This window comes from Cricetulus griseus, chromosome 3 (genome assembly GCF_003668045.3).
Source record: "Cricetulus griseus strain 17A/GY chromosome 3, alternate assembly CriGri-PICRH-1.0, whole genome shotgun sequence".
Taxonomy (NCBI): Eukaryota; Metazoa; Chordata; class Mammalia; order Rodentia; family Cricetidae; genus Cricetulus; species Cricetulus griseus.
Window position 1 is genome coordinate 281,996,384 of NC_048596.1, and position 8,231 is coordinate 282,004,614.

Below are 8,231 nucleotides of genomic sequence, written 5' to 3' on the forward strand. Positions count from 1 at the left end.
CCAGCACTCAGTGGGCAGAATCAGGCAAATCTCTGTGAGTTTGAGATCAGCCTGTTCTACAAAGAGAGTTCCAAGACAGGTTCCAAAGCTACACAGAGAAACCATGTTTCAAAAAAATAAAAAAATTTAGTTTTCCTTTATGTGTTTTGTCTACATGTATGTCTGTGTACCACATAGCTGGTGTCAGAAGAGGGCATCATAACTGCTACAACTGGAGTCACAGAGAGTTATGAGCCACTGTGTGGGTGCTGGGAATCCCCTGGAAGAGCAACCAGTGCTCTTAATTGCTGAGCCATCTCTCCAACTGTTCTGTTTTACATCTGGTATCACCATGGGTTTCTTCCTCTGTGTCTTTTATGTCCAGAATCACCATGGATGTCTTCCTCTGTCCTTTTTGTCTGCTGTCATACCATGGATGTCTTCCTTTGCCAATATTCACAGAGCATTAATTATTAGACAAGGACTTCCCTGGGGAGGAAAGGAATCCACCCATGGTCTTGACTTTCCCAAAGAGTTCTGCCATGCTTTTTCTGATGTCCTGCTCTGCCTAGTCAGCCCACACAATTGTACCAACCATTTCTTTGCAACAAGTCTGTTAATAGTTCCTACTGTTTCTGCCTCCTGAATACAAGGAGGATGTGCTCAAATGAAACTACCGACTATCTGCAAATTGGGTTAGGATGATTGTGAATTGTATGTATGACAACAAAATTTAAGTGTGCTGGCCAGGAAGCAGAACAGGAAGAATGAAAGGGTGTCTTGTCTGCTAGGTGGCACTCACCTTTAATCCCAGGATTTGGGAGGCAGAGGCAGGAGGATCTTTGTGAGTTCAAGGCCAGCCTGGTCTACAGAGCAAGTTCCAGGATAGCCAGGACTGTTACACAGAGAAACCTTGTCTCACAAGAAAAAAAAAAATCTCTTGTCACCTGCTATACTTGATGTGGTCTCATCCAAGGAAGAAGTTAATGAGGTAGTGTAGAAAATGACTGCAGACATGAACTGTGAGACTCTGTGTGATGGTTTAGGTCTAGCTTCTCTGGAAGGGAAGAAAAAAAGAGGGACGGGGAGGAGAAAGGGAGGCAAGGAGGGGAAAAAGGAAGGAAAGGGGAAAGGAGGGAATCAGGAAGGGAGAGAAGGAAGAAGGAGGGGAGGGAATGGCAGGGGAAGAAGAAAAGGAAAGAAGGCAGACAGGAAGGAAGGAAGGAAGGAAGGAAGGAAGGAAGGAAGGAAGAAAGGAAAGACGAACCTCGTAGGAACCATGTGTAGTTTGTATCCTTTGTTACATCTTCATTTAGCATGATGCTTCTGAGATTCATGTGGTATTTTTGCTTTTGTTTTTTTTATTGTTTTTTTCAAGACAGGGTTTCTCTGTGTACCTTTGGAGCCTATCCTGGAACTTGCTCTGTAGACCAGGCTGGCCTCGAACTCACAGAGATCCACCCGCCTCTGCCTCCCGAGTGCTGGGATTAAGGGTGAGCACCACCACCGCCCATTGATCACGTGGTATTATTTCATAGTCTGTTTGATCTCTCTATTAAAAAAAAAACTGTTCATGTTCTTTGTACATTTTCTATTGGGTCACTGGTCTCATTATAAATTCACTTTTAAAGTAAGTTCATTTTTAAAATGTCAATGAGTAATATGAAGGTTACTTCTAGTTTTCTCTAAAGTTTCTTGGTTATGTTTTCCCACCCAGTAGCTGTTGAAAGCGCTTGGTTCCTTCTATTTTGCAGTTGCTTGGGGTGCACACTCTGTTTTGCTTCCCTGTTCTGAATCTCACCAGTGTCCAGGGAGGTGGGTTCCTCAGAGCAGGCAGGGTCATAGAGGACAGAGCTGTGGTGACATTTTGTTTATGAATAATAAAGCTTACCTGAAAATCAGAGTGCCGAGCTAAGCCACTAGTTAGCCACACACCTAAACCACTAATTAGCCATAGTGGAACAGCAGTGATGGCCACACCTTTAATCCCAGCACTCAGGAGACAGAGGCAGATGAATCTTTGTGAGTTCAAGGCCATCCTGGGCTACATGAGAGTGATTCAGTCTAAGAGAGAAACAGAGCTCACACCTTTGATCCCAGCACTAGAGAGAATATAAGGCAGGAGCTCAGTGCAGTCTGAGGTTTTTGGTGGAGAGCATTGCAGTCTGCAGTCACGCTGAGGACAAGATTGCCCCTTTGTGGGCTTAGCCTTTGTAAAGGTATGAACTCTCTAGTGGCTTGGCTGTTTTGCTTTTCTGATCTTCAGCCTGGACCCCAATATATGTCTTGCGGTTTTTATTATTCGTGCTACACAGAGCAACTGCTTCAACCTCTGCTCCTTGTCTCTCATTCATGTGTGACTTACTCCATCGAGGTTACAGCTCCAGTCCTTGCTGCTTGTTATCTCTGTTCACAAGAGCCTGGGACCAGACACCTCACATGGTCAATAGACAGAAGAACTCTGACCTCATCATGAACACATGGAGGGCAGGGCATCTCCACAGAGGCCGCTTTCCAATTCTTAGTGAGAATAGCACACTGGGCAGATCCATGGAACAGAGCCCTACTGTGACAGGCAAGGAGGTCTCTCCATCCTCGCTCAGCAGCTAGGGCTGGCTGGCCCCTGGCTCCAATTTCTCTTCTTTCTCAGGCTGCAATATCAGGAGGAATTAGGGAGACCTCCTTGTCACTGAGAGCCTTGCACTGGAGAGTGGGAGGGAAGTGAAGGCCCTGATTCTATAGGTGAGTACTGGGCTTCCTGGGAAAACTTTCAACTTACAGGGTTAGGCTGTAATTGTGTAATTGGTGTGGCATTCTCTTCTGGTATATTCCCAAGCAAGAAGCAGCTATGTACCAGCCAGCCTCAGTGTACAGATTCCAAGCACAGGGTGTCAGCAGACATCCATCCTGTTTTCAGGACCAGCAACTGGCCCCACACTGAGGACACAGGACCTGCTTAGAAACTGCTGTGTTCCTATTTAAGTTCAATAGGAAGCTTGAATGTGCTCCTCACATGGAACAAATTGATGTCTGTTGGTCTGCCTGGCTGCTTGTCTGTCTGTCTTTGAGACAGGGCTCATGGAGCCTAGAGTGGTCTTGAAATTGTTATATGGCCTGAGAACAATCTCATACTCCTGGTCCTTCTGCTTCCACCTCCCAAGTGCTGAGTTGATGGGCACAAGCCACCACCCCCACTCTAGGCAGTGCAGAGAATGGAACTCAGGGTTCTGTGCATGCTAGGCAAAAACTACTGAATGAACTGTATCTCCAGCCCTAAGAATCAAGTTAGTGTTGTTATCTTGTTTTTCTTTCTATTCTTCCTCAATCTAGCACAAGATGGAAATAAAGAGGGTGTAAAACATCGAGGAGGAATTTGGAATTAGTGATAATGGTAAATGATCTTGTTGCAACTCCAATGCCCACCTGAAATGCTTTAAATCAGGAGCTACTGAATGGAGACAACTGGGGTTACAGATGAACCTTAAAGTGTCCCGATTTTATGTAGATTCTGGGGATTCTAACTCATACTTGTTCAGCAATTGCCTTACCTATGGAGCCAACTCTCTAGTCCTAGAATTTCCTAATGGAATTTTCTAAGATTTCAATTTCTTTGTTTTTTCTCCTTTCTTTCTTTTCTTTTTAAGATTTATTTTATAACATTGGTGTTTTGCCTGCATGTATGTCTGTGTGAGAGTGCTAGATCCCCTGGAACTGGAGTTACAGACAGTTGTGAACTGCCATGTGGATGCTGGGAATTGAACTCAGGTCCTTTGGAAGCGTTATCAGTGTTCCTAACCCAGTCCAGTCCCAGATTTCAATTTCTTAACACAAGAAATCTCCCCTGGAATCTGAACACTCTCAAAATCTTTAGAGTTGGTGATCACTAAATTTGTATTATCCTCAGTCAGAAACATAATAAAAAGATTTTTGGAGAGTTTGGCACAGTGGTTAACAAGGGCCTTTCCAAATTCTTTTGTTGTTGTTTTTGTTTTGAGACAAGGTCTCATGTAGCCCAGGCTACTCTTAAATTCATTATATAAGGGGCTAGTGAGATAGCTTAGCAGCTAAAGACTCTGGTGAGTTCAATCCCCAGAATCTAAATAGTGGAAGGAGAGAACTTGTTCCTGAAAGTTGCCCTTGGACTTCCACATGCGTACTATAGCATGTGTGTACCCACACTAAATAAACAAAATGTAAGAAATAATTAAAAAATCCACATGAATAAAATGGCTTTAATACTTGGAAATTTAAAAATGAGACACAATGTAGCCATGATGACCTCGAACTCCTGGTCTTCCTGCCTCTTCCTCCCAAGTGCTAGTAATAGGGTTATAGGCACAAGTCAGCATACCCAATTGCCTTTCTAAACCCTTGGAGCCTGATTCTGGGATCCTCGAAGAGTATGGGAGCCTTTCTCAACATCTCTCGTGTGGGAAGACCATCTGCCCCTGCTGTTTGCGACACAAATCACCATTGTGCAGCCCCACGGTGAGTTTCAGTGAGTTGGTTCTAGCACATGTGACACAGGTAGGCTTGGACTCACAGGTATGTTTGTTCTGTGGTTCATATTCAGATCTGTGTCCCAAGTAGTTTACTTTAGCAACTATATTCTTTGTCTTCCTTGTGCTCTCCCAGGCATTGAGCATACTGTCATCTCCGTGTGGGTTCTCTGCAAACAGTAATTGATGGTGACCAGGATAATGATGTTGATGAATGACTCTATGAAACTGATGAGTCACTGGACTGGAAAGGCTCAGGCATAGCAGTTATGTAATGTTGCTTCACCAAACAGGTAATGTTTCATACCTTAGTGCACACAGGGCATTCTGCCTGACAGTGCTTAGTCACTGTTTCTAGACCAAGCCCCAAAGGCATTTCTGGTTAGAGACTTTCTGAAAGCCAGTGGCTATGTAGGGTGACTATTTATTCCAGGGACACAGCTGCTTCTCTTTGGCTCAAGATCTACCAAAACTTACCAAAACTCCCACAGAAGTTAGCCATTAAATAAATGAGAAGATGAAGGAAGAAGCCCAAGTCAGACAATAAAAATCAATATGACAGGAGACACACATATACACTTCATCAAAAATTCAAAAATTGAACCTAGGATTCCCCTACTTGAAAACCCAGTAGTTAAATCAACATTTCCTTAGATAATAAGATCCTTCATTGTTTTACATGAGGACTATATTGGAACCCAGACGTGACTCACAGACTCATGGCAATCTGCACATGATGAGTACTCCACAAAAGACAGGTCCTCTAGAGAAGGTGGACTCCTTATAGAGAATGCCTATCTGCACCTTTGGAAGGACCCTGCAAAGCACATCATTCCAAGCCTTCTTCTTAGGGGACCAGGATGCCTCGAAATTCCTCCTCCTCTCACATGAGGAGATCCTTTTGGTTCAAGCAGTCAGAGAAGACTCCCCAACCCCAAAGCCATGTCATATTGTCAGTGTGAGCAGAAGGGCACACATTTCTAGGAGATGATAAGTAGCCCCTTCAAACACCAAAATTTGTACGTCAAAATATCTTTCAAGCTTTCAAACTCTAAGTTTTAAAAAATTAAACTATATGTTGCATGTAAGAAACTCATTTTGAGCTGGGTGGTGGTGGCAGTGGCACACGACTTTAATCCCAGCACCTGGGAGGCAGAGGCAGGTGGATCTTCTCTGAGTTCCAGGCCAGCCTGGTTTACAAAGTGAGTTCCAGGCCAGGCAGACTGTCACACAGAGAAACCCTGTATCGAAAAACAAACAAAACAAAAAAGAGACTCATTTTCGGTGTTAGCAAGATGGCTCAGCAGGTGAAGGTACTTACTTCCTGGCTTGTTAGATCCCCGGCCCCACTTGTAGGGGCACACACGTACACACACTAAGTATACAAAAAGGATGAACTTGAGGCTCAATTTGCCTTTGGATATATATAAACTGAAGTGGTGGGATGGACACATTTCAGTGAGAGGAGGGCAGTAAAGAGCAGGGGTAGTTGTGGATACATCACAGAACAAAAGGCTTTAACTTACATGCAACATACTGTTTATGTGGAGGTCAGAGACTTCAGATTTTCCTGGACCTGAAGTTATAGCTAGCAGTGAGCCACCAACATGGGTGACAGAACAAACTACATACAGGTCCTCTGAAAGAGCAGTGCATGCGCTTAACTCCAGCCCTTTATCCTATTCTTTTAAACTGTCATATGTAGCTATAATTACATATTTCTCTATTGGTGGGCATTTAGGTAATTTTCAGGCTTTTTTTCCCTTTCAATTACAATCTATACTATGAGAAAAATCATGATATGAAGCACATGATCTCTCACTTCGGTGATTGCTTTAGTAAGATATAAGTTGAGACAACCAGTATATACTGTTTTGCTTTATTATTTGAGATGGGGTTTTACTATGCATCTTGAGATGACTTGGAACTTGCTGGAGAGATGGCTCAGTGGTTAAGAGTATTGGCTGCTCTTCCAGAGAACCCAGATATGTACACACACACACACACACACACACACACACACACACACACACACTATTCAATAAAAAGAAAGCTGGGCAGTGGGCAGTGGTGACGCTTGCCTTTAATCCCAGAACTCAGGAGGCAGAGGCAAGGGGATCTCTGTGAGTTCGAAGCCAGCCTGGTCTTAAGCGTGAGTTCCAGGACAGGCTCCAAAGCTACACAGAGAAATCCTGTTTCAAAAAACCAAAAAGAGAAAAGAAAAAGAAAAAGTCAAGATCTAATGGCTTCACTAGGAAACACTCACTAAACATTTAAATAATTAACATCAGTTGATGAACTGCATATATGACTCAGCTGCAGACTGCTTGCATTGCATGTGTGAGAGACACTGTGTTTGATCTCTACCACTGTAAGGGTAAAAATTAGTTTAAGGCATGAGGAGATGGCTCAGTGGGTTAAGGCACTTGTGTACAAGCTTTCTGATGTGAGTTTGATCCCTGGGGCCTATATAGTAGAAGGAGAGAACCAATTCCCACAAGTTATCTTCTGATAAAAAAGAAAAAAAAAGTGAGGGCTGGAGAGATGGTTTAGCGGGTAAGAGTATTTGCTGTGAAAGTAAGAGGCCTTACTCCAGCACCCATGTAAAGCCAGGGTATGGTAACCTGTGGGGCAGAGACTGGTGGTTTCCAGGAGATCACTGGCCAGCCAGTCTACCCAAACCAGTGAGCTTCAGGGTTAGTGAGAAATCCTGTCTCAAAAAATAAGGTGAAGGTTGGGTGTCGTGGCATATGCCTTGAATTCCAGCACTGCACTTGGGAAGCAGAGGCAGGAGGATCTCTGAGAGTTTGAGGTCAGCCTGGTTTACATAGTGAGTTTCACCTGGGGCCCAGCCAATGGTGTGTTCACCTGTCCTGCACAAAGCCTTGTGCTCAACCCTGAGCACCATGTAAGACCTGGCATGATGGCCTGAAGTATTTATCTGATTATTCTATAGCAATAAAAACTTGGGAGTCAGATATTGGGGTAAGAACCTGACTGATCAGAGAAGTGTCAGAGAAACGACCAATGGCTTTCCCTCTCTCTCCTTTCTCATCCCAAAAGGCTGAGAATCTTTCTAATCTCCTTCCTATTACTTTCTGTGCCTTTTTATATGTTCTGGATACTCCAAACCTCTATGGCTAGCTTTGGTCTGCTAGTAGCTAGTTCTGCCCTCTGGTTCAAGGCAAACTTTATTGGCAGTCTTGGAAGTGTCAGAGCTGGATCAAAATATCCCACAACAGTGGCCCATTATTGGGAAATTTGATCACACTGTGAAGATGTGTCTCTGTTTAACCTCATCTCCCTAAGGCATATTCTGATTGGTTAAATAGAGATCTGAACGACCAATAGCTATGCAGGAGAGGACAGGTGGGACTTCTGTGCAGAGATAGGAACTCTGGGAGATTTGCCAGCCAGACATGGAGGAAGTTGAACATTCGATACTGAGGAGACGTAATGAGCCATGTGGCAGGATGGAGATTAATATAAACAGGTTAATTTAAGTTTTAAGAGCTAGTTGTGAACAAGCCTAAGCTAAGGCCAAGCATTCATACTTAATATGAAGTCTCTGGGTCATTGTTCAGGAGCTGGGGTCCAAAGAAAGACCCATTATAGGCCCCTGCCTCTCATCCCCCTATTCAGGAGGTGGAGGCAGGAGGCTATGCAGTTAGTTTAATTTGAGATCAGCCTAGGATACCCCCCTCTCAAAACAAAAACAAAAATAAATAAAACAAGAAGCTGAATGTCACTAAT